The sequence below is a fragment of the Natrix helvetica genome (assembly GCF_964273705.1).
Source record: "Natrix helvetica genome assembly, chromosome: 1".
NCBI classification, from domain to species: domain Eukaryota; kingdom Metazoa; phylum Chordata; class Lepidosauria; order Squamata; family Natricidae; genus Natrix; species Natrix helvetica.
This window is the reverse complement of record NC_138548.1, coordinates 84,352,818-84,380,469: the sequence shown is the minus strand read 5'-3', so window position 1 is coordinate 84,380,469 and position 27,652 is coordinate 84,352,818. Positions and strand designations below refer to the sequence as shown.

At 37.7% G+C, this 27,652-nt stretch overlaps 1 long non-coding RNA gene across 2 annotated transcripts; it reads left to right on the top strand.

The window, feature by feature from the left end:
* Positions 1-24: 24 nt before the first annotated feature.
* Positions 25-4,343, top strand: LOC309383112. Of its 2 annotated transcripts, none has more exons than XR_014173763.1 (3): positions 25-129; positions 1,382-1,533; positions 3,308-4,343. It is a non-coding gene; the product is annotated as an uncharacterized lncRNA (long non-coding RNA). The 2 variants fall into 2 exon arrangements; XR_014173764.1 differs by lacking the exon at positions 25-129 and adding an exon at positions 605-685.
* Positions 4,344-27,652: the final 23,309 nt, after the last annotated feature.

Genomic DNA, 27,652 nt, shown 5'->3' with positions numbered 1-27,652 from the left:
TAAATGTCTAATCAGAAAAAAACAGCACATTGTTATATAAATTCTGAAGGAGAAGGAAAAGGAGGAGATTCCATTGAACCATATAAAGGCCAGCTACCATAATTCTGCAGATGGAGAAAATTTAACAAGGCTATTGTTCATATATCTATGTGTGTGTATACTAACAATAATGTTGAGACAAACAGAATAATCTTCACAGCATTCTGCAGGAAGAACTGTAATTGTCCAGTTATGAAATGTTTTTTGTGTCAGAAAAACACTGATAGTGCATTTATTCCAATGGCATTTCCCATCAATATAAATGAAGGATTTAGATAGATGATTGTCCATGCTCCTGTTGTCAAGGATACACCTTTATAACATTCTGACTTCAGCCAGCTGATATGCACTGTAATGCTGGTTTGTTGATACTTGTGGTGTGCAACTTCCACAAACTATTTTATTGGCATTCAGCTTCTCATACCATTTGGGGTTGTGAAAATTTGAGAGAGAGCAAAAAGGTTTAAAACACAGTAAAGAGTGGGGGGAGGTCAAAAGTTTGTTCTGTTAAGTTATTTATAACTCTTTGCCTTTAACACATAGCAGTTAAAAAGCTTTTAAGCAACTTTAGGTCCAGCTCACAGCCTTACTCCGTGGGATATATCAAACTGAAGTAGCACAGACATATTTATATCAGCAACTCTTTGTTAAGTAACTACTTTTGTGAATATTTTATCAGAAAAATGGCTGTCATCCACATTTGTTGACACATGCTTGTGAGACAGTTCTTTTATCTGAGTTGCATATGTATGGTTGTCTGTCTGTCTGTCTACCTAGCTACTTACCTCTCTACCTCTTGCATTGCAAACAGAAAGAGCAGTTTTATTCTAAAGTGCAGATTGTTCTCTTTCTCTAGTCCATTGACAAGAAAGTAAACCATGGCTCTTTCTTTTTCAAAATGTTAGCTTAATAAATAAATGAAGTCCCCAAAGATGCACTTTATGCCTCTTGTATATTTATTGTACCTAGCAGGATAGTCACATTCCCCCAGTGTCATCAGCATCTTATTTTGTTTGGGAAAGAAGGGGGAAAAAAACTCCTCAAACTGAAATCTTTAAGAAGAAACTCTTGGGTCAGAAAAGATGGTTTATGTATTCTCTTCAAAAATATGATGCCCATTCTATATTTGCTACTCTACTAGGTATTTTTATATTGGCCCTTAAGCAGGCAGGATAATGAAAGGAGAATAAAGCAATTCATCACAGTTTGATAAATATAATAGCTGCTATAAATTAAACTTTGCAGCAAATACTAAGCCTTGTTGAACCATTACATTAGACAAGCATAATTGTTACTACTCTGAGTAGTTTTATTTGATTAAAGTATTTGTTTTACTGAGTAGGAAAAATCAAATGCTTTTAATCAAAGAGCTGCGGTGGCGCAGTGGTTAGAATGCAGTACTGCAGGATACTTCTGCTGCCTGCCAGCTGCCTGCAATTTGTCAGTTCAAATCTCACCAGGCTCAAGATTGACTCAGACTTTCATCCTTCCAAGGTGGGTAAAATGAGGACCCATATTGTTGGGGACAATATGCTGACTCTGTAAACCAATTAGAGAGGGATTCTAAAGCACTGTGAAGAGGTATATAAGTCTAAATGCTATTGTGATAGATGTACCAGCAGTTTTCACTTGTTTATTATCAAACCATTTCCCACATGTTATAAAAGTAGTGATGACTAATTAAATATAGTTTTGATCAGTACTATATTCTCTCCCAATTACTAATAGATTTAACCCATACAAAATCTCCTTCTTCCTCTCATAATTACCATTGAATGGAGTAGGGGGAGACTAGTGCTATTTATAACATGACAGAAAAACACTGCTGAGAGGAAGAAAATTGGTAGAAAGTGCAAGTAATGGAAGCACATGTGCTAGAGTAATTATGAATTACTCTGATTATCAGTATCTACAATGAAGAGCTTCTTCTATCTATGGTGATTTTCAGCATGAATAAGGACTCTGAAAAATCAGCTGGCAAAATGCCCTGTTGATTCAAAGACCTTCTGTTGCAAGTACCTATACTCTAGATGTTGACGTGAAGGAGAGAAGGTTAGGGTTACCATGGTTGCCATGCCTAAATTGGTGCAAAAACCTATCTGGGAGTAAGAATCATTGAATGTAATAAGACTTACAATAAAGTGCGCATGTTTGGTCTAGTGGTTAAAAACCAGGCTAGAAAGCAGGAGACTATGAGTTCTACTCCTGCCTTAGCCATAAATGCTAGCTGGGTGACCTTGGGCCGGTTGTTGTGAGAAAAATAGAAAGTGTGTTGGGAATGTTTGCTGCCTTTAGTATTTGTAAGATGATAGATAGATAGATAGATAGATAGATAGATAGATAGATAGATAGATGATAGATAGATAGATAGATAGATGATAGATAGATAGATAGATAGATAGATCCCACACAAACTAAGGTTGATGAGTCCAAAATTTCAGTTTCTTCCCCCACCTAGTGTTTATAATCTTCTGTGGATGTGCAAAACAGAATGGTTTATGTAAGAATTATATGTACATATGTAAAGGACAATGAACATTTCATTGTCCTCATAAGAAACTTGTATACATGTCAATAAGCCACAGTATGAATAGAGCATGGTGAAACAGACTGGCTCTAGGTTATCAAAGGAATGTGACAAAACTGGATACTCTCCTGCATGTTGAATGTATATTTAAGGGAAGTTGGTTTGGAAATAAGGAAGTGTGATTTTAAAATTGGAGAAAAATACATTAGTAACTTGTGATATGTTGATGACACGACTGATAGCTGAAAATGCAAAGCCCTGGTAATAAAAGTCAAGGACCACAGTGAAAAATGGGACTACAATTAAATAGAAAGCTGGAAACTGACAATAAAGATATCAAAGTGGTGGATAGCTACTGTCTTTTATATCAATAGTAAAGGAACAAGCAATCAAGATAAATGCTGCGAACTAGAACTTGGTACAACATCCATAAAGGCAATGAAAAACAAATTTAAATATTGTAATGTGCCTAAACCCATAAAAATGAGAATAAGGCAACACATGGTATTTTCTGTGACATTCTATGGAAGTGAAAGTTGGAAAAGGATAGGAAAACATTTTGATGCTTTGAAAATGTTTTGCTTCTCATACAAAAATCTTGAGAAGCTAAATGTTTTCAAAAAACAAACAAACCCCAAAAAGTCCAGTGGCCTTTTGGAAAAAGTTCCAAACATTATGTTGAAACAATCATAACCTGGATGATTGAGAATCTCCATAAACTTTTATGTTTTGATGTTACAGAAGATTCTGGGAATATTATGGAGAGCCAAGAAAACAAATAGTTCTCACTCAAGATACAGTTGACGAGCTCAAATCATCCTACTTTGGACCCATTACATGAAGACCTAACTCTTTAGAAAAGGTTTTAATAGGCTGCACAGCTATGGAAGGAAAGAGAAGAGAAGGACAACCAGCAACAAGATAGATAGATTCAGTCAAAGTTCTGATAAGTGATTTTAACTGTTGAAAGAACTGCAGGGACGGATGACAATGGAGAAAATCTATATGGTAACAAAGAGCCAACAATGATTTGATGCCACATAATCAGAGGCTGATTGAAGATCAATTAATTTTACCAGTTCATTATGCTACTTTGCTAACAATCAGTAATCATTATTTTACTTTTATATTTGCATTTACCCTGCTGGTGCTTTATAATGTGGACCCTACTAAATGCATGTATCCACACATATATGCAAGTATGTATAAATATGAGCTAACAAATTAGAATCCTAGCAGAGGATTCTCTGTTTTATAGCTTGCTGTTGCTGCTCTCCCTTTTTTGTAGGGATTTTGTTACATTCAGGGTTATCTTTCTTCCCTCTGTATACAGTTTTTAATGGCTGAAAGGATTTATTAAAATACAAACATATTAAAATAAATGAGGCAGAGGAAATTTATGAGATGTACATTTGTACATACTAGGAAAACATTTTGTAATACCCTTTAGTCATCATCAAATTCTATGCTCTTATTCCTTGTGGCCCTTCACTAACAAGTCTATTGCAGGCTTAAATTTGTTTTGAGAGTTTGTAGCTGAAGTTTAGCAATGTGAAGTTGGGGGATTCAATGAAACATAAAAATGAGTTGGGGAAGATCTATGAAGCCCATGGATAAGTATTAGCCTTTTTCAGGGTAGGCGTATACAACAACTCACTGATAAAGTACAGATTTGCAAAAAATAAAATTAAATAAAATTAAATAAATCCGAGGTTAAATGCCAAGCCTTATCTGAAGAATCTCTCCCAGTAGGTCTTTTGTAATCAACACAATTGGATTAAGTTATGCTGCAAAAAGCTGCAGGGAATCCTGAAAATAATGATAGCATCTATTCACTTAGATTAACAATCCTGAAAACATTTTATGTTTTGTTTTATAAATGCTTCTGAACACAATGATGTATTTTAGGTTCTTAACGGAAGTCTGCCTAGAATCTGTTTAGAATGAGGCTGCATCTGTATCTAAGAGTGAGGGAAAAAAGACTCTTTTTTCCCAGCTAAATTAATAATTTAATAAAGACTATTTTGAGGCAAGGGATCAACATATACTGAGCATCTGTTCAGGTTAGATACAGTACCAGTGAAAGTTTCTGACACAAATGGTTGGTCTTACAGCTCAACTCTTCTCATTAATATCAAGGTGCTTGGGATTAAATTGTTACTGCAGTTGAAGCGTGTCCTCGGGGACCTAATAAGTGACAATTTTCTCAGTTACACAGTATTTTACTGTGGCAAATAAGATGAGTTTGGTGTTTATTCTGCACTATAAAGAGTTTCCAAGGGATCTCTAGATAGCCAAGAAACCTGCTTCATTTATCCTGCCTTTTTTTCTTTATTGACTGCCTTGGTAAAAGAGAGTGAATGAGGAAAAGGATAACGATGGAACTTAGACCTCCCTTACAATCAATTGATTAAAATAACATCCCAAACCTGTCATTTATAAACAAGTCCCAGCCAATTGATTTTGAACTTCAAAATAAAAATCTTAGCAGCAGAAGGTAGGGATGCGGGAATCAGTGGAAATAAAGCCTCCTTGTTATCTTATTTGAGTGATGCTTAAGACTGATACATTGTGTTGCTGAATTTAGAAAGAAAATAATAGGACGTGTATTATGTTGTTCCATTTTCAGATTCATAGCACAAATTAAATGTAAATAATCAAATCTTTGACATATGATTTCTACATAATATTTAAAAGGCCTGGTAGGAAAAAATAGTGAGGCAGCTCAATTCTCCCTTTGCTTTTTTAACAAAAAAAAATCGTTTTATTTAATTCTGTTGTTGATTGTATTTAGTGATATAGGATGTGTATGTGAATCTAAAGGGATAGACATTCTGCTGCCTACTTACCTTTTAATAATGGGAGCAGTGATAGTTGGTTCCCAACACCCATTGCAAATTTAATGAAAATCCAAAACAGATCTTCAGGGCTATACAGTTAAAAGAGAGATTATTCTTAAATTTTATAAGTATATGAAAAAATGTCATCACTTAGTCTTATTTTTAGCTTTGTTTGTTCAGGGTGCCTAGGTACCTTTCTCCTTACACAATTTCCTTTCAAAGTGATCCTTATGAGTCTTTGGTTTCTGCTTCATGCTCTATTTGGCATATGTGTGAAGGGCATTTTCAGTGAGTGCAATGGGGAGACTTCATTTGTTATCTTTTAAGAATTCATAAACCCCAATTTTCTAAAGCATCTTTGATTTTAGATATGATAGTTTTGAAAATCTATGCTCCACTGAACATTTGCATAATGCAATTTATTTTTAAAAAAATGTCAACCAATTTTGTATTGACAAGGTGACAAAGTCAGATTGATAAATTTGTTGAACTCTAATCACAAAACAAAACAGTTATGGACAATCAGAAGGAGAGTTTGTTCCATAAGGCAAGCGAAAGCAGACTTCTGAGGATCTGCTACAAGTCATGGTCTTATCAGAGTATGCTCGCTCTGACACCCTAAGATTAAGTTAGAGAGACAGACTTGGGCACCTGGTGACTTCAGGTTGCATGCATGTAGGCAGTTCCATGATTGACCTGTTTTTCACTCTTGGGACATTTGATGCTGAATCTGAAGATGCACTTTCAATATGTACATTGACAACAAACTTAATCTTTGCAAAGATGGGAGGCCTGTTAGGATGATTTGACCAAGTTTTTTTTTAAAGATATCTGGAAGTAGTTCCAACATGCATCTCTTTGGGTTCTAGAAATCATAGATGACAAGAGACCTGGGTGAGGTTGCTCATAAGTGACTTCTCTTCTTTTACTAATTCTGGGACATGAAGCATTCAAAAGCTGCTGAGAAGGCGAGTTGAAGAACTGGGAAAATGCCAGGGCAAAAGAGCAAATGTGGTCCCCATCTTCAAGAAAGAACAAATGTAGTCTCCATCTTCACGATATTTTTTTAAAAGTGTCCGAATAATTATTAAACAGGGAGTCAAACTTCAATGTATGGGAAGATATTGCCATAGAGAATAAAGTACTAGGCATTTATAAGAATCTTGAACATAATACCATTGCTTGATTTTTAAAAAAACCATGCAAGATAAATCTTTCACAAAGAAACTGGGTTTTCAGGAGTTACAGGGCATATAAATTGCTTCAGTTTCAGGAAAGCTTTTAACAAGGGTCCACATGCTTTTCTCATTGATTTACAGTGTATGAAAAGGTTAATAGTTTATTAAAATATGGTTTGGATGGCCTACAGATAGGTCAGCAACTGACTGGTTAACCATACTCTGAAAATCAGCACTGATATTTGTATGTCAAGTTGGAGAGTTTTAATTAGTGGGACCCCACAGAGGTTGGTCCTAAGGCCAGTATTGTTCAACAGTTTATTAATGACTAGGATAATGGCTTCATATACTACTTATCAAATTTGCAGAGGACACAAAGTTGATATATCTAACCAATACCCAAAATCCCTCAATAGGAAAAAAAATATTACATTTAAGGAGGGAAAATATAGAATACATTTTCTAAATGAAGAATTCCTAGCATGGTGGTATTACATCAGAGTGTGATCATTGACAACAAACTGAACATGTGCCAGTTTATATAAAATAGCTACTAAAGGGGCTAATACAATTCTGGATATGCACTGTAACATAAGCATAGCACTTTGTGAGGTCCTTATAACCTCCCTACACACACAGAGAGAGAAAAAACAGCAATGTATTGGTGAGAATATACATGGCACACTGTGGACAATTCAGGACACCACGTGATCAAGAAGTATTTTCACCGGTTAGAACAGGTCCAGAGAATGGTGCAAAAAAAGATGGTGTTACAGATTTTCTTCAACAAACTCTGTTCAATGCCTAGTAAAATTTTCTAGGGAAATTTTTGAAAATGATAGTGGGACTTTAGCTGAAAAGGATTCTGGAAGAAATAAATTATTGCAGTTTTTCAGCGCAGGACTCCAGGCTAGAAAGGGGACTTATACATCATTAATCAAATATTAAAACCTGGATAAAGTAATGCAATTTCCTAGCTCTTTAGGCATCTTAAGTGTATTCAGCACCATTAAACACGTTATTCTTTTGGGTTGCTTGTAAGGGCTGGAATTTGGGAACATTATGTTATGGTTCAGCTTGATTGTTAACAGGCAAACTTGTGGTTTTTTTCCAGATTGGGCCCACTTCAGCTCTTCCACACATGCTATTTTAACATTTACATGAAACTACTTGGAAAGGTCATCCATCAGTTTTGGCAAGTCCTTTAACTGCTGAATACGATCAAGAAAGAAAGACTCACATAGCCTTTCTTTAATGAGTTTTTAATGCCAAGTATTAGGAGTTAGAATGAAGAGTTTTAAGAACTTGATAGAACTCTCCAATTCTCCTTTATACATGAGTTTATTAAGGTAGAAAATCCCTGTCTTTTGTTGTTTGTCTTCTGACTGTCTCTTGAATGTTTTCGGAATGTTTGTATAATGGATTTGACAGATTAGTCATTTGACAGATTAGTCATCTGATAATCTGAAATGAGATCTCTGATTCTTCGTGTTTAGGAATACTTGTCTTTATTAATTTTCTAAGTTGTAGGTTTGGAGGAGATATCATCAATATGTTAATAATACTCTGGTGTATGTTGCCATACCAAGTCAGACCTGAGATGAAGTTGAATTACATTGCTCAGTATTTAGATGTTGTGAAGAAATGTATGGGTTAAAACAACCTAAATTTAATACCAAGAAGACAGAGATCTGTCTCTTTTTTAGTACTGGACAGAGTTATAGTGTCCTGAAAATTTCCTGGAGTGATGACTACTGCAGGGTAGCAAATAGAAGGTCTGGTCAGGACAGTCTTTGCTCAGATTATCCTTTAAAGTTTGGTTCATCCTCTGCCTGCTGGTTTCTTGTTAAATCATGAACTTAAGTTTGTTCTGTAAAGCACATGGATGCTACTGATGTTAGTGGAGTGTGTTTTGTATTTGTTTTGCACAACATATGGAACTTTCACAGTGAGAGATCCTAATTTGAAATAAGAAGGAATTTTCTGACTGGGAGAGCTGTGAAGCAGTGGCGTGCTCTGTCTCCTGGTGTTATATGTGCACCATTGAAAGTTTTCAAATAAAGATTGGAAAACCATTTGTTTGGGATAGTCTGAGAATTCATGTCCTGGGTGGCAGGCTGGACTAGATCTCCCAGCCTATGATACTATGTCTTTATGGAAGATGGGGATACTTTTGGCTTTGAAATGCCAAGATATTAGAAAAAAGGTGAAGATTGTCCTGGTCACTTTTTTTTAAATCAGTGTATTTTATGTTGACATAAAATGTAAATGTTAACATTGTGCATTAACCTTCTCTGTCTGTTTGAAAGAACAAATAAATGGAGACATGAAAAAATGCAGGCCACAGTCACAAAGGTTGCATTAAAAAAAGGATGGTGTTTTGCCTCCGGCGTTGTAGGCTTGCTCGGGCATGCAGTTAACTCCACGCTTAGGAATGTCATTCAGATCAAGTTTATTATCAGCCATTCTTAATAGCAAAACTTACAGTTAAGTGTTAAGATACTTCTGACTTTCCAGAATCTGTCCCATCACATGGTGTAAAAAGATGATGATTTCACTTCCATGCTGAGTGGCGATACAAATACTACTATTCTGGTTCACAAAGGCATTTCAACTGACTGGCTATAAACTTTGCACATGTGCAAAATGCCCTAGTGGCCAATCAGAAACAGAGATGTGATCACAGGTCATGGAACTACATTTCCCATAAGGCAGTCTCTGCCTACATTTCCCATGAGGTAGTTTCTTAAAGGAGACAGTTCTTAATTCCTACACTAGCTATATACTGCTGGCTATATACTGCTAGGCGAGCACAGATGGGAAAACCCGCCTCTTCTTCCTTTTCCATCACTCTATGCTGAAAATTGCTTTAGAAGCCTGGGCAGTGAATTATAAATGAAAACTGAAAGAGAGGGTGAAAAGTGCTTAGTAAAGATGGAATAAAAGATGTCAAGTTAAAGTGAAGCAAATTCCAAGGTATTCTTTTCTTATTCAGTTTTAATCAAAACTAGGCAACCCTTTCCCCATTGGATCATAATTTCAGAGACATTTCTTTACCCAAACAGAGAAACAGAATGACCAATGACAGGCAAAACAAAACTCTGGGAGCAGGAACAACTTCAGCAGCTTCCCCACTGAGTTTGTTAGATGAATTTAGCAAGGAGCATTTCCCTCCCCTTGCCTTCCCTTCCCAGCAGGTAGGTGAGTGTTTCCTGCTGGGTGGGGGAAGGAGTGAGGGATTGGGAAACTGTTTGGGAAACCACTATAAAATGTTAAAAATGAAGAAACTGTTTGGGAAACCTGTGTTATGCCTGATTGCCCCTATTTTCTTGCCACTTGTGTGATTCATGCACATGGTATGGCAATCACTATTAAATGCTTGGTTTTGCTTGACAGCAGGAGTGATAATCTTACCCACACATCTGTGAATTTAATGCCAAGTAACTCAGTCCCTTTCTTGGATGGGTGCAACCCATCTCTTTTGTACAGTTTTTCATTGGACCAGCTACAGGCATCATGACTAATAAAACCAAAGCCTTCCCTTTTACACCACTCCTTTAGCCAAACATTAAACTCTGCTACACGCTGGCCCTTCCCTTTTTGTTCCTTATATACAGGTAAAACCTCTGAAAAGATAAGCCTACAAGCTATACTATTAAGTTCATACCCCAAGTTCTGGACTAGAAGACCTCCAAGGTCCCTTCCAACTCTACTATTGTATTGTATTGTAAGATCACATGACCTGTAGCAGCAGAAGTAGCACTAAAGCAGTCCCAACGTCCCCAAATTTCATTCCCTTAGGAGTCATGGGTCCTGGATTTTGGACATACAGCCTATTTGAGGGATCTAGTTCAAAAATTGTTGCCTTATGATACATCATTTCACCCAGTTAAAGGTCATGACAAGAGTTTTAGAGTAATTACCTCATACCTGAGATGACATAATTCTCAATCTTTTAAGGATCTTTATTATATCTCTCTGTATCTCACAACCTTTTTAAAATGTTAACACTTTTGTGTTAAAATTTTAGAGTAAATCCTACTAACAGCTTTTTTTTTTTGCCTCATCTAACAAAACAATTAACAGTTATAAAGTAATACACTTTCCACATTGCCAGATTGTTTTCAGACTCATGTTAGGGTGTGATAAATAAAGGTATCTGTTATTTCCATGTTATTTCAATTCCCACGAGGAAGAAAAAAAAAGACAGATTCATTTTGTAATACACTTTAGAGGTAGATATGATGCCACTGTTCATTTGAATTAAGACAATTTCATTATGAGCGTATAAAAATTAAGGACTAACATTGCAGTCATGGAGAAGGACGGGCTGCCTTTTCCTGACCTTTTGTTCTTAAGTACAAAATAAGCATTAGGTATGCTTGAAACTGTTCTGATCATCCTCCAGACCATGCTGACCCAATTTCTCCAGACCTGGTAAGATAATGTAAGTAAGTAAGTAAGTAAGTAAGTAAGTAAGTAAGTAAGTAAGTAAGTAAGTAAGTAAGTAAGTAAATTTTCCAGACCAAAAAATGATAATGTTCCAGATTATTATCACATTCACTTTCTGGAAACTACTATACCATCTCTCTAGAATGCCCAGATTGCCATGTTCTGGAGGAAGAATAGACCAACTTCCTTTAGAATGGAACATTTTTCACATACTTACAAGAAATACAAATCACTCATCAAGCTAACCAAAGGACTAAATAAATTCCAGGTTCAATTCTGTATGTTTATTAAATGACTCAGAAGAGATGACGGTAAAATGTATTGAAAATGAAACAATAGAACATTGATTTAGCTAAATAAAATAGCTCTAATTGTAACTATTGACATTTATTAGGGAACAACTTTTGAAGATACATCCACAGGAAGAAATCAGTATTAAAGACAAAGTGAGTTTGCAAAATATTTGTTGTTCTTCAGTCACTAAATAGTGTCTGATTCTTCATGACCCATACATAGCACACCAGACCCTCCAGTCCTCCACTGTTTCCCGTAGTATGTCCAAATTCATGTTCATTGTGTTGATGACAGTTTTCCAACTAGAGGATTCACTTCTAAAGAAATAAAATCAAAATGTTTTGATTTTATCACTTTGTGTTAAAACACAAAGTGTTTTAACTGTGTTTTTAGCTGTGTTTATTGTCTTTCACTTGCAGGTCTACTCTCCTCCATGCACAAATGTAATTGTCCTTGTTTTTTCGTATGTATGTGTGTCCTATGTGTATTTTATCCTTGTGATTGTACGCCGCCCCGAGTCCTTCGGGAGAGGGTTGCGGCTAATCAAATAAAATTTGATTGATTGATTGATTGAAAATGATACCTCAATATCTTGGATAACCTGATCAACTGTCTTCTATATGGAATTCTGTATTCCACCTAGATTTTGTACGATTGTCAATTTTTTGATGTAGACCAGATCACAAAACAGACTCCTCAAATATATTAGAATTCTATTTTATTGACATAATCTATAATAACAGAAATTTGACAGCATTTCTGTTTCTTTCCCTATTACACTGAGAGAGTCAAGACTGGGTAATTTTGAACTTATTCCTGTTTTTCCCACTAAATTCAAATGGTTGCTGAATACCTTCAGGGCTATTTCTGAAGGTATTCCTTTATGGTCATTTAACATAATGTGTTATGATACTACCTGGGAGATGCTGATCTGGTCATTCCTTAAGAAGCATGGATCCAGTGGACACAAAGAATTTCCATCCTATCTTCAGAGGTTTTTCAGTGATTCTACTCTTATTTGGGATTATTGTGCTGGTGGTGAGACTTGGGCCCCTAAGTGCTCTGTTATAAGGTGCCTTCAACATTTCTTTAACATCTGCATTAAAGCACTGAGAAAGGACATCTGCTAGTATTATCAATATGTTGATGATACCCTGTTATACATCTCAACTCCAGCTCCTGAAATGAAAATTGTGGTAGATATTTTGACTCCGTCTCTTAAGAGGTTGTACTCCCTCATCAGAAACCAGTTTGCTAAGTTGGGATCCTCTTTGACTCAGGGCACCTGTTAAATAAGCAGGTAGAGGTTGTGCCTAGAATAATTGCCTTTGTTCTGCTTTGGCTAGTATAACAGTTGTCTACGTATTCTTGGGACAACTAGCTACCAAATTCAGGAATGCCCCTGGGTTAACGTGAGTATTTGTACACAGATTATTTGGATGCTTGTGTAAAATGTATCTGTAGAAATATAACTCTAAATATATCATATGATGTCCTAATGCAATTCTTTCTACAGAGGAAGGAACAGCAAGGTGTTAAAAATGTCACTATAGCCATCGAAGTAGAACCACACCCCTGAACTCTGACTGAACAATCAATGGTACATATGGTGTGATATGACCCTGGGATCCAGATTAGGTGGTGGGGGTGGGGATGGAATCTAAGTAGCAGTTCACTTGTACCACTTTCTTTGAACACTATGCAAACAGAGCTAGAGGGGGGAAATAATGGTGGTTGAGAAGGGATCACCAGAGAGTAACTTGCTAAGATAAAATAAATATTTCCTGGATCTGAGCTTAATTCCTCATGATTACAGGGGCATATATTTTTCTTTGAAGAAATATGAACATGGATATTTATTTCTTAAATTACCTATTCTTACACTGAATTTTGTGGGAAGTTCTTCTAAAACCTTAAACATGGAAGTTACACACATGAATATGATGCAACTCCTTAAGCAACCAAAATACATCACATCCATTGTATTTTGGACTGAATCACATCCAATGTATTTTGGACTGAATCTTGTGGGCAACTCTTTTAAAACATAAAACATGGAAGTTACAAACATGAATATAATGCATATCATGTCCAGTGATATGAGTTGGATTGCTTTAGGTATTTAAAGGGGATGTGTGTTTTCAGAAATTAGAGAGCCTTTGTTATGGATTCACTTAGCAATTAGGCAGACACTGAGGTACAGAAATTATTGGCTTTTATTTGAAAATATCATAATCTAAGAGGCATACCTTGTTTTCTCAGTTATGAAGGCAACAAACACTGTGATAGTTGAAGATAAAGCAAGAACCCACTTAACTTGTTAAATGTGAAAAGCTTGTAAAAGACAAAGAACAACAACAACAACAAAAATCCTGCGAGATGTAATAGATTAGGTCCAAGCTGAAAAAAATACTACCAGAAATGTGAACAATCCAGCCTGAATAACTTACTGCTTGTCTCTTTCAGTGTTATTTATATCTAGAAACCAATCAACATTGAAAAAGGAACAAAATAATTTATACATTAAGAGCTGTCAAATATATGTAGGTCTAAACTGGCGAAACTTGCTCTCATTTTCTTCCAAAATCTGATGACAAGAGCAAGAAAAAAAAATCCATTACAGGCCTGTCTGTCACTATAAGATGCGTAATGCTGACATGATTTTTTTAAAGGGGGAGAGAAAACTAAGAATGGAATATGCAATAATAGGTATAAAAATAGTCATATTTGAGGTCTGTAAGTAATGCTGTAATGCCTTCTCACATCTTGCCAATATCTGCATTAATGAAAATAGATTTGTGAGGTGGAATATTTATAATTGCAATAGGTTAATAACAGCAACAAAAAGCAGTAACAAAAGACTTGTCATTGTGATGGAAGAGGTTGTTTGTGTACCAAAATAATATCATGAGGTAATTTTCAGGCATAACTCTGACTGCCCAACTCTTCCTCCTTTCCAGTATACAGGTCACTGCGTTTCAAATAAAAGCCCAAGGGCTGTTCCTTACATTATTCATGCCTAACCATCTTTGAAACTCCAAAAGGGTAAGATTAAAGCTCTCCCCCCATCATTCTGAATAAGCTTTTTATCCAATCCCTCTCATCTGCTGAACCAAAAAAAACCCCAAACAAAAGTGTGCTTAAACCAACAAGGATCCTCAACTCAAAAGTGCTGAGTCCAAACTGAGACAGCCATAGGAAGCAAGGGAATACTTGATTAGAAAGCAGCATCTTATTAATAACCTGTTTTCCCTCAGCCTTCCTGTTTTCGTTGTGGTTTTGATTTGTCTCCAACTTTGGGATATGAGCATGACTATCGTGATTACCCACAGGGCACAGTTGAGTTTTCATGTATTTCTAGGCACCAAATAAAGTAGCTGACAAATACCTTTCAGAGAGTAATCTCTCAATACAAGGAATCAAAACTATCCAGCTTACTGAGTCAAAATTGTTTCACCGTATTTGAGTGAAGAGCAGCCAGGTTCTTAACATTCCACCCATTCTGTTACAGTTCAGAGCAACACTCGATGTAATATTTAATGAGTAAGAGATGGTGTTGTGAACAGAATGCACCCACTGAAGTGTTTTCCACAGACCCCTAAATATTCATAGTAGAAGTTGAAAACTGAAAATGCTTTCATTCATTGGAAAGATGTCCCAGAAAGCCAAGACTGAGTGGGTAATAAATTCAACATGGATTTAAAATGCCCATGAAATGGCTGTTTTAAGAGTCAGTAAACAGCTGCATCCGAAGTTGTCCTGCCAGTCAGTTAAAAACTGATCTGGAATGAAAACAAGGAAGCAGATGCAACTGAAGAAAGAGGCTATTGGGAAGCTTAATCAATCACGGGAGGCATGAACTTTGAGAAAAAAGTAAAAACCTCAAAGACAGGAGATCAGCTTTGAAAAATAGCTTAAATCACAAGAGACAAATGAGAAGCAAAATTATTTGGGGAAAGGCAAAGCCCCTCTCAAAAAGATAGGCCAAGATCTCAGTAGAACTTCTGGGAAAAAAAACAGTTACATAGTTAGACACTACCCATGCATCTATTAATTTTTTCTGTTATCCATCTGAATCCTGCATAAACCCTATTGTTTCCCAGTTAGTTAATACAGGTAGTCCTCAACTTACAACCAGTCATTTAGCAACTGTTCAAGAGTTATGATAGACACCAAAACTTGACTTATATTTGAAGTTCCAATGGCTGCCCCCATTGGTGATGTGACCATATCTTGGGCACTTAGTAACCAGTTCTTATTTATGACTATTTGCAGCATCCTGCAGTCCCATGATCTCAATTTACAACTGGCATTTGCTTGAAAAGGATTGTAAAATATGAGTGCGGTCATGTGATGACCTACTTAACAACTGTCACAACTTATGGCATGATGGTCATTAAGACAAGGATTACCTGTATAACCAGGAAGAATCATTGGGAAAATTAGGCTAATATTTTAAAGTGGGGTTTAATTTTGTTTCAAATTGCCACTCTAGTTTACATATATTAGCAAACTGTGGAATGGTGGAAAGAATATATTTGATTCTCTTCCTAAGGGAAATGAGAGAAATAGCAAATAATAGGTGCTAAACAATAAGGTAGTTTATTTTTCTCATATGGGGAAGAAGGGAGGAAGAGGAGAAGGCAGCAACTGGTAAGTTTTCAAAGTAAACATCTATCAAACCCCCAAACTGGATATAGACATAAAGCACATGAAAAAGACATGGGGGCTCAGTCATGTAGTGCCACCTCTACTTTTTAAATTTTCCCTGAAGACTCCCTTGAATGAACAGAAGAAATTCTTCAGTTTGCTCTAGGTGCATTGCACATCAAAACCAGAAGTTCTTGTGTTAAAAAAAGTTCTTAAAAATACTGAAACTGAAACTACATATTTCTAATAAAAATGCAATTTTAAATAGGTCTGATTGTTTCATGCTTGCTTTGGTAATTCAACTCCAAAATATTAATTCTAAAGCAATCAAATGTTAATCAAAATGTAATTTTCTTCTGATCCACCAAGCTCACTCAAAGAGTAAAGGCATACCATTTTTTTTTTGCATTAGAAGACTGAGAGGCATGTATCTGATAGGAAAACAAAGTGCCCTCTGAACTGGGATGCCAATTTTACAACTCATCCTTTCCAAGCTCAGCAAAATTCTGGCATGAATAGGGAACAAAAGAAAATTAAGACGATCCCTACAGGCAAAAGACCTGACCTAATTGTACAAGCTTCTTCTGTTTGCACTGATGTTTTTTGGATATTCTTTGGGGTGGGTTGTTAATAAAAAAGGAAGAAATCCTCACCTTTTATTATTCTTATTGGTATATTTTTTTCTCACCAAAGGGAAGGGAAATGAGACCCATCTTCAAATATTTGAGGGGCTGTCATAGGGAAGAGGGGGTTGATTTATTCTCCATAGCAGCTGAGAACAGGACGAGAAACAATAGGTTGAAATCTCAACCTGGAACCAAGGAAGAATTTCCTGACAGTAAGAACAGTTAATCAGTGGAACAACTTGCCTCTTAGAGTAGCTGAAAGTTTTAAAGAAAACTTAAAGTTTTAAAGATTGGACAATCATTTGCCTGGGATAAGGATTCTTGCCTTCGGCAGGATATTGACCTAAAAGATCACCCTTGCAACTCTATTATTCTATTGTATCACATTCTTGTCAGAAGCACGAGTTGACACACAAGCCAGTAACATCACCATTGTCCAGAGGACACCCAGTTGGGGGCTCTTTTTGTGTCCCCATCAGGAATTGAAGCAAAGCAAAGGAACTCCCCCTGCCCCACAGCAGTACTCGGATCTCAAACGTGGACTTCCAACCCAGTGTTCTATCCACGTGAATCACCATGTTTCTTTTTTAATGATTCTATTATTCTATGACTTATGAGAACTTGTGAAGACAAATAGGACAAATGTTACATACACCTAGGAGAAATTATTAGTTACCTTGTCTGCTCTAAAATATGATTGATTCTTTGAGATTTTCTAAACTCACCAACATGGTGGCACAGTGGTTAGAATGCAGTATTACAGGCTAATTCAGCTCACTGCCAGGAGTTTGATTCTCACTGGCTCAAGGTTTACTCAGCTTTCCATCCTTCTGAGGTCAGTACAATGAGGACCCATATTGTTGTAGGCAATATGCTGACTCTGTAAACCACTTAGAGGGGGCTATAAAGCACTATGAAGTGGTATATAAGTCTAAATACTATTTCTATTGGTATTCAGGCAATGAACTGAGATTTTCCTTAATGGAGTGCTGGTCCATGCAGTACAAGTTTGGTTACAATCAACTGTCTTCAGTTTAACATACTAAACAGTAATTTTTTTCAAATACCTCATAAAGTATTTACTACACCAAAATGTTTTTGATCTGTCAAAGTTTCTGACATTGGATATAAGCTTGAAGACAATGCAATTATTTCTCATCACTCTTATTTCATCTCCCTGGCAAAAATCAACTTGAAGAGGTGCTTTCTGGAAAGAAGTTTTCCATTCTAATGTTATTCTTAATTTGCATTTCACTAGAGAAAACCAACACATGGCTGATTCATTAGAACAATGGTTTGTAACAGCTTCAGGCTGACATCGCCAACACTGTCACCAAGAGTAGATGTAAGTAAATTATATTCATACAATCCCTGTGGATAATATGATGCAGATAACTGACATATCTGCAAGGACTGTACAGTTTAAAAATATCTACAAGTATCATTAAATTGCAGCAAAATTCTGGCCCTGAAGGCAAACAGGATATTAGATGAAATAAGCAACACAAGTATTAACTGTTGAACGTACATCACACTACTATAAGAAAAGAAAGTAAGCCATGCTAATCTGATTATCAGATGCATTTCTTCTTGAAAAGATGGGGAAAATATTTATGTAATATGTACTTAAAATCTTTTTGCTTCTATCTGGAATTCGAATTAAACCTACATGTCACAAATTATATATATATATATATATATATATATATATATATATATATATATATATATATATATATATATATATATATATATATATATATACATACACATACACACACAAACACACACACATACATACATACACATGCACACACACAATCTACAAGCTTAATTATGTCGGATGATATTTTTAAATCCATGCAATCTATAGTGTGTGTGTGTGTGTGTGTGTGTGTGTGTGTCTGTGATTGTGTGTGTGTGTCTGTGCACATGCATGTGTGTGTGCATGTGCATGTATGTATGTATGTACACACACACACACACACACACGATAGATTGCATGGATTTAAAAATATCATCCGACATAATTAAGTTTGTAGATTAATGAGGTATTTGCTTAGACAGCAGTGGTTTGCATGTACTGATAAATATGTCCTATTGAAGTCACTGGGACTTTCATTTATCACTTTGAGACATTACACACTATCATGTAAGTGTGTACATTATTTCAGCCATACCATAAGCAATGTGAGTTTGGATGGGAAGAAACAACCTTAAACTGAACCATAATAAGACTGAGTTTGTTTAGAAAACCTCTTGCTATCTGGTTATAATTCTGGATCCTATAAACCTAGAATTCCGTGGCATCCCCAGACTGTCTAGTGATAGAGATGTATTCCTTAACCTGAATTGACAAATATCATCTACGAGTTATCTTGGGTACACATTTAAAGGAAGGGAGGCCAATTCCTGTGGGCCCCATAAGGAGCATGACCTCTGTTTATGTTCTACTATTGCCTGGAATCAGTTAGAAAGAAAGGAAACCACTGAAAAATAGCATCAGAATTCCCAGGTTTTGCAAGTGGTCCAGTGATGAGAACAAATATGTCTGAAAGGTCAAATAAGATCACTAGAGGCACACTCTCCTCATATAGGTCCCAATAAAACGTACCCATCAGGGTGATCAATGTCATTTCCTTCCCATGCTCAGGGCCAAATTGTGACTGAAAGGGTTTCTGATAAATTGCTTCCTTAAAACACCACTTTTTCAACATCCTTCCCTAAACAGAAGGGGCATGCTAGTCCATTCTTGGAGAGACCCCGTCTCCAGATGCTTTTGCACTATGAGAAAAAGCAGGTAGCAAGCAACAAATGAAAGAGCTTTATCAGTGGTGGGATAAAGAGCTCTATCAGATAAAGCCATGTTCATTTTTCCAGGTGTTCAAAAATTATTTTGGAATTTTTTGAAATTCAGTATATTGCAACTTGGTTATTGTACATTTGTGCTGTCTTACTACTATGATCATTTGATATATCTTACATGTGGTGTTCTTCTCTGATTGGTTCTTATTTTGTGATGCATTGTTTCCTTGTTTGTACAAAATTTTACATTTTATAATGTTGCTTTTCAGTTGTCCATCACCTAGAGGACTCCTGTTATCACACAGTATAAATGTGCAATTGATTTATTAATCAATTATTTTAGCTGGCATTATTTATTGCAACATTTACTGGGGACTGATTTACCACATTAATTAACCTGCCTAGATCTTTGATGATGGTGGTATATTATAGTTCATAAACCTCCAGTATTGTTAGAAAGTTATTTGAAATCCTTGAAGAAGGAGGGAATAAAACAAAAGAAGGGGGAGAGGAAAAAGAGACTGTTGATTTTATATTGTCCTTCGAAGTTAAACGTAGAAACTGTAAAATAGATAACTGGAGGGTTAGAACACTGTTGCAAAAGCTCTCATGGCAGATAGCCACTAATGTGGTGTGTGGGTGTGTGTGTGTGCGCGCGCGCGTGCGTGTGTGTAGTGTGTGTGTATCAGGGGTGGGTTCCTGCCAGTTCTAGCCTCTTCTATAGAAGAGGTTCCACAAATCTACAGTGCCGTTTAGAACCGGTTCCAGCTCCCTCCACCTGCCCGTCCGCCCATCATCAAGATGAAGAGCGAGAGGAGGAATTCTGAGAGTTGAAGTCCACAAGTCTTAAAGCTGTCAAGTTTGAACACCCCTGGGGGTGCTTTTTCTAAAGGGCTAGGACAGCTTTAAGACTTGCACACTTCAATGCCAGAGTTTCTGAGCCAACATTTTGGTTGCTAAGTAAGAGCGTTGTTAAGTGAGTTTCACCACATTTTACAAGTTGACTACGCCCATCCGGTCACATGGCTGGCAAGCCACTCCCACCCAGTCACATGGCCAGCAAGCCACTCCCACAAAGCAGGCCACACCTACAGAAGAGGTTCTAAAAAAATTTGAAACCCACCACTGGTGTATATACACACACACAAACTGGTACAAAGTAGTAAGTGGGGGAAAAGAAAAAAAAGTGCAAGAAAGAGTTAAAGAAAAATAGAAAAGAAGAACAAAGATACAAAAAGAGGCTTCCAATTTTCCTCACAACAATTATAAGTACAATTATATTTTAACTCTTCTCCATAATAATAATACTATTATTGCTAGGATCTATCCTATATGATCATCAAAATCATAAATCACTAGTTCATTTTTTTCTATTTTTACTCAAAAAGTAGTTTCTCATCGCGAATAAAGGTAGATAGTGATCTCTGATCAAAAAGTTAGTTCATCCATCTCAGCAAGATCTGACAAATTTCACCAATCATTTCTCCATAACAAGTGGTATTGAAACTTTCTATCTATGCCAGGGGTGTCAAATTTGATTACATTGAGGGCTGCATCAGAGTTGTGTTTGATCTCAAGGGGTGTGTGTGATGGGGGGCATGGCCAGAACAATGTCACTCATGTCAGGAGCAGAGGTGGCCCGGATCGGGAAAACTGGTAGTAGTGGTGATGGGAGGCTCTGCCTATCCACCAAGGTGCTTCTGCACATATGCAGAAGCATCGCCCATGCCCAAACCAGTAGTAAAAAAATTGGCAACCCACCACTGGTTGGGGACACCTGTGGTGCCCCAGGTGGAGCTGGGGGAATCCTCCTGCAGCCCTCTGCCAAAAAAATCAGAGCTCGGGAGACCTACCCACGGCTCCCCTAAACTCCATTTTTGCTTGCAGTAAATGCTGTACAATGGGTACAGGGTAAGCGCTTTGTTGTAATGCTTTATTGATTGTGCATTTGTAGTCCACGCAGCTGCGGAAAGACCCATCAGATTTGAGCGGTGTCACTTTAGGGGTCTCCCAGCGTGCGTGATCAACCAGCTCTAGGATTCCCTGGCCTACAAGCTTGTCAATTTCCCGATTATTTTTTGGGTGGAGAGCGAAAGGTACTCTCCTGGGTTTTAACCTTATGAGGGCTATGTTGGGGGCCAAATTAAAAGCGATTGGAGTCCCCACATACTTACCCAGACCACTCCTGAAGACGTCCTCGAACACCTTAAAAATTCCTTCAGCGCACTCGTCTTTCAAGGAGTTGATACAGGTCACTTCTAGGCTGAGGGCTTCGAACCAGTCAAGCCCCAGGAGGCTCTGCAGGTCACCGTTGACCACTGTCACTAGGAGCTGTCTGCTGTATTTCTTGAATTGCACCCGGAAGGTTGCTGGCCCACGATGGGGACTCGTTTCCCCTGATAATCGCGAAGGTGGATGTCAGAGGTGCATAGATGCTGCTTCTTCAGGCTAGGAATAGCCTGCTTGAGTGTGGACCACGGCATGGTGGTCAGTGATGACCCCATGTCGATCTCCATCTCGCAAGGAGAGCCCTCGATGAGGACTGTGACCTTCAGCTTTTTTGGCCGCCTAGTGCAGATTTGGCCGATTGAGATGTGGTAGGTGACTCTGGTGTTGCCCTCTGATCGCTGTGGTGGTCTTGCAAGTACCCTGGGCCTAGGCCATGGAGCGCTTTAAAAATCATAATTAACACCTTGAATCGCACCCGGAAAACAACCGACAACCAGTGCAGGCCGCCTAAATGGGGTGTAACATGGGAGCACTTAGGTACCAACATGACAACCTGCGCGGCCGCATTCTGGACCAGCTGAAGCCTCTGGGTGCTCTTCAAGAGCAGCCCCATGTAGAGAGCATTACAGTAGTCCAGGCAAGAAAGGACAATGGCGTGAGTGACTGTGCACAGGGCATCCCGATCCAGGAAGGGGCCCAACTGGCATACCAGGTGAACCTGGTCATGGCCATCAGGTGTTCTTCTAAACTAAGCCGCATACCCCAAAACCACAGATAATCTCACACAGCGGTTTCATGTATATGTTGAACAGGAAGGGTGAGAGAACCGACCCCTGGGGCACCCCAGAAGTGAGGCACCTTGGGGTTGATCTCTGCCCTCCAGTCAACACGAACTGCTATCTATCTGACAGATAGGAGGAGAACCACCGCAAAACAGTGCCCCCCCACTCCCAACCCCTCGAGTCGTCGCAGTAGGATACCATGGTCGATGGTATCGAAAGCCGCTGAGAGGTCTAATAGGATCGCTCTTAAAAGGACAAATCCGCATCCCCCAGACATAATTTGGCCCTAGGCCCCCATCGTATCTGCCCCTCCACAAACAGTAGAGATGGCAAAGCTCCCTATGGAATGGTTTAATGTGCCCCTTTCACTTGCAGTGCTGGCAGATAGTGTCGCAGAAATGGCAAGCCGATTGGGCATGGTCTCCTCCGCAGCTTGCGCAAGGTGGAAAACACTGTTTGAATTTGCACGTCAGCTTGGTGTGGCTACTGTGTATGTGGCAGCTGTCATCTTCACCTTCTGAGCTCTCAGCCTCTGCAGCCTCGCGATGTACATGTGTGTTCTTTCATGCATCTTGTCGCGCTGCAGGGTTTCTGTTGACATGATGGCCGATTCTGATGCCCTGGCTTCATCCAAGACAATTTGTAGAGTGAAGTTAGATTTGGCAAGTAACCTCCTCTGTAAATTAATGTCCCGCACACCGCATATGATGCGGTCAAGAATAAGTTTGTCTAGGTCTCGGAACTCGCAGTACGCTGCGGCCTTTTGTAGCACCACAATGTACGCATTGATTCATTCGCCTTCCTTCTGGCTGCGAATATTACATTCGTGCCAGCGGACGTGCTTAGACGGCTTGGGAACGTAGTGAGTCCTCAGTGTCTGCTGGAGCATGGACCAAGCAACCGATTGTAGCAGCGTTGGCTCTGATAGGTCTTTGGCAGTTTCGAACACTTCCCATGCACAGTAACTGAGGAACATGTTCTTCTTGCAGCCTTCAGAAAGTCCCATGAGGTTGTTGGCTTCGAGGAAGCAGTCAAACCTCAGCATATACGAGTCCCAGTGCTCGGTGACTGGGTCATACGGAGTCGGTGGAGCGTGCATGGCCATTTTGTGTTCTGAGGGCGTTTTGAGTTTGCCACTCAAAATGGCTGCTTGAAGCCGTGCTGAACTCTGGGCTGGATTTACTTGCTGGATTGCTACACTCTTTTTGGTTCACCTAGTTGCCTTCCAATCCCATCTTCTTCGCCAGTGTTAGATTGGGTAATGGAAAGGCACACACAGGCTAACGGTAACAACAGCTCTTTATTGTAACAGAACAAGTATGAACAATCCAGCGAAGGTTGAGTCTGACAGCAGCCCTTTTATAGGGAGCTGTCAGACCCTTCGACCAATGAGATTAAACCTCTGTTCCCACTGGAACAGAGGACCTTGGTGAAAACCATTATAACTGAAGCTAGTATCTAACAAATGCTATGCCATCCTTTTTTTTCCTTATGAAAGAAATAGCGTTATTTTGAGAAAAAAATTAAGAGAAAAGGGGAAAGCAAGACTACATTAAAGTAAAAGGTAATCATGTAAAAACAGATTATATCAAGAAAGTTTGAACAAAGCAATAGTTAAACAAAACAAGACATATTTACAGCTGTACAAACTGAAATTTCATATTGAAATCTCAACATTCTATGGAAAGAAAAGATAGTTACAGAACAAAGTAGAGCCAAACTTTTTAAAGTTTGAATGGTGGAAGCAAAATAAGATCATAATGTACAGATTGGGAAAAGAGATCCGATCTGTGGCATAGAAGATGGAGGAAACAATCTCTTTGCTCTCTGCTACAACACTTTTATCATTTTCCTTTCTGTTTTCTATTAAAGGGCATTGTTAGGCTTGGGTTCTTCCCCAATAAAAACTATATGTCATAAGAGCAAAAGGATGAAAGCTGTCTTTGATTTATGGACACAAAGACAGATAGACGTTATTTTTAAACAATTAAAATAAATCTGTAGCTGGGGACGGAATGATTTCCCAGAGATCATATTGAGAAAATTAGGAGCAGGATGAATTTAGTTTTGCATGAATAGAATGTACATGAAGCAAAAAATTTCTATTCATCCTAATGGGATTCTAATGGGGTATGTCAAATATAATAACAAGGGTATTTTTTTTTCTAAATGATGCAAGTCTATTTTAAAATTGAACTGCATTTGAAAGCCCAAGAAATGCTTCTAGCCCCAATTATACTAAGTGACCAAAAATCAACAAAGCAAAAATCCCTAACCCAACCTTGTATGGTTATACATTCTGACAACAGAGGATGTCATTTGGAAAGTTCACTAGAAAAATATTATTTTTGCTCTTTCCTTTGTGTGGTTGTTCTTCTAATGAGAAAAATACACCATAAAATGTTCCTGTGGCTTGCTTTCCTATTATGCATTAATATTTCTTAGCATTCATAAAATGTGGAACTGAAATGTATCTGCCACCTTAACAGATATCAGTATTCAGCAGGGACTGTCTAAAAATGAGATTAATAGCTCTACTTTGCAGTGTCCTTTCAAAGAATAGAAGGGTTAAAACCTCCCTAGAGTTTTGTATGAAGATTTATTACAACAGATCACCCATAAAACAATTAGTTCTTTTTAACAAGAGCATCTGAACAAACAGGTGGCGAGCATTTTTGACAGATCTCAAGGGAGAATATAAATCTTGATTAAAAATTAATCTTGAGAAGAGTAAGGTATCTTTTTTCTTACCTTGTCAATTGTTATTTTGCTTTCATTGGTATGGCAATTTTATCATTTTGTTTTATGTGCTGGCATTTTTCCCCCTAGGTGACAGTTTGTATAGCCATGATGGCAGAAAGATTACAAAAATGATCAAGAAATTAATACGGTGTAGGGAAGGAGGTTAAAAAGCAGCTGCATTTAAACATCAGGCTGTCATAAGAAGCTTTCTTTGCTTGCAGATTTAACCAGCTATTTAAAAAAAACTAAAACCCAAATGTGTGCTAAATGAGCTGTGTGAACTAGGCCAATGTGACTATATAATGTATAAGGCAATTTTGAAAATTTGTGAAGCCTCCAAGTGTTGTTTGGAATTGGGCAGCCTAGAAATTTGATAAATGAACTATAATTAAAACAAGCCATGGCTTACTGTGATGGGAAAATCTAACCAATGGGTAAATTATTACATCTTAGTCAACTCTTCAAGGTAGACAAGATCAGAAAACTGAACTCATTAAGAGAATTAAAATATACTGCAGTGCAATAGTAGAATCTTGATAGCCTGCCAAAGATAGTCTCTACTTCAGGTTGGACCAAACACAATCAAGGCAAAGATGTTTTGACTTGCTTTGTCCCAAGAGATAACTGGAAGTTTATTCGTGTCCTCATGGTCACTTGAGCAATGGAAATGGGTGTGAAGCATTCTTGGAATGCTGAAAGGGCTGTGTTGTAGACTGGAGATAGATGATGCTGTATTCCTCCCCCTCTGTTGAGAGAGGGTTGTTCAAATTGACATCATCCATCCATCTATCTATCTATCTCCAGAGGACATAGATAAACCTCCAGTGGCCTCAATGACTCTCTAGAAGAATGCAAGTGATCAGCTGTCTCCAAGGAATAAAAATCCTTCCATTCCCCACCATCCAGTCAGAGCTCAAGAAGCTTCTTGGATGAAAAGTGAAACGTCCTCAAAGAAAAACAAGAAATTCCAGTTGCTTCTTGAAAAAGCACCTTTGGGACAACCATGACCTGGATGACTGAGAATCTCCATAGACATCTGACTTTCTCTTTTTTCTTTCTTTCTTTCTTTCTTTCTTTCTTTCTTTCTTTCTTTCTTTCTTTCTTTCTTTCTTTCTTCCTTTCTTCCCTTCTTTCCTTCCTTCCTTCTTTCCTTTCCTTTCCTTTCCTTTTCTTTCCAGGACACAGATATCCTTTCTGTAATGTCACAACATTCTTTTGCTTGCTTCTCTGAGTCCAACCCATATTCCATCACAATTATTGATAATTGAGATTAAGAAGAAAGCTGAATGGCTTTTTTTTTTTTTGGCTTTATATCAACAGTTGAATTTGATTTCAAGAAAGTGGAAGCATCCAACATTTGCTGATCTACTTACTGCATTCCAGACAAATAAGGAAAGCAGAATGCGGTGAAGTGAAGTAGGGCAATTGACATGAAGGCAATGAGGCGGCTTGGCAAAATTATAATATTCTAGGAAAAAGAAGTATTTTCAGAAGAGAAAATTATTCCTTAGTAGGAAATAGTTTGGAAACTATAACAGAATTCTTACTTTAAAAAGAGAGGGAGCACAGAAAGAAAGAAAAAAAATGAGTTGTGGCTGTAAGAGATGATTTGGTTGAGCCCCAAGGGAGAGTCATAAATCACAAGTCCCTGTACATCCGCAAAAGATTTAAGTTCAGCTCACTTTGAATGCCTTCTTATTCTAGCTCATTTCCCTTCACCATTAGTAGGTCAGATTTTTGTAGAGAGCTTAAGCTTGCAATGAATATTTACATCGATTTGAACTGCCTGAAGCTCCAGATTTCCTCAGCACTAGACAGTGGCATTTTCAAAACAAAGTCATTTATTACAGGGTTTGGTGGCTTATTTACATAATTGCTCTAACATACTGGACATTCTTAGCTTATAACATGGATATCAAACTCGTGACGTAACGTTGCCATCATGTGATGTTTTGCAATGTTTTCCCCCTTCATGGAGCTGGAGTGGATAGGTCCTGTGCACGATGCATCCAACCCAGATGATTTAGTTTTTGCAGCAAATATCTAGTGCTGAAAATCAAGGTTTTGCTTCAGATAAGATGCCGTCATTGTGATTTAAAGGGTTGAAGAAGCTAGCAAAAATTCATTGGTAGACTAGATGGCAACTGGAAGGTGAGAATGAGATCTTTCTTAGATAAGCAGGCAGGTTAGAACAAAACCTCAGGAGATTTAACTTCTTGCCAGGAAGATTTAAAGTCCAATGGTTCTTTGAGAGCCATCATTCTCACTGCACCAGATATAACTTTCTCTCTCTTTAGCTGAAAACAACTATTTTTCAAGCCAATATTATACATCAAAAGTATATTTCTTGACAGGTATCTACAAAATCATTTCTACCAGTCCATTCAAAAAACTAGTTCTAAGCTAAGGTACTACTCCTTGAGTTCCAGGTTACATGAATATTAATATCTTATGAGGTGAAGTTTTTGTTAGCTCAAACAGAAAATGA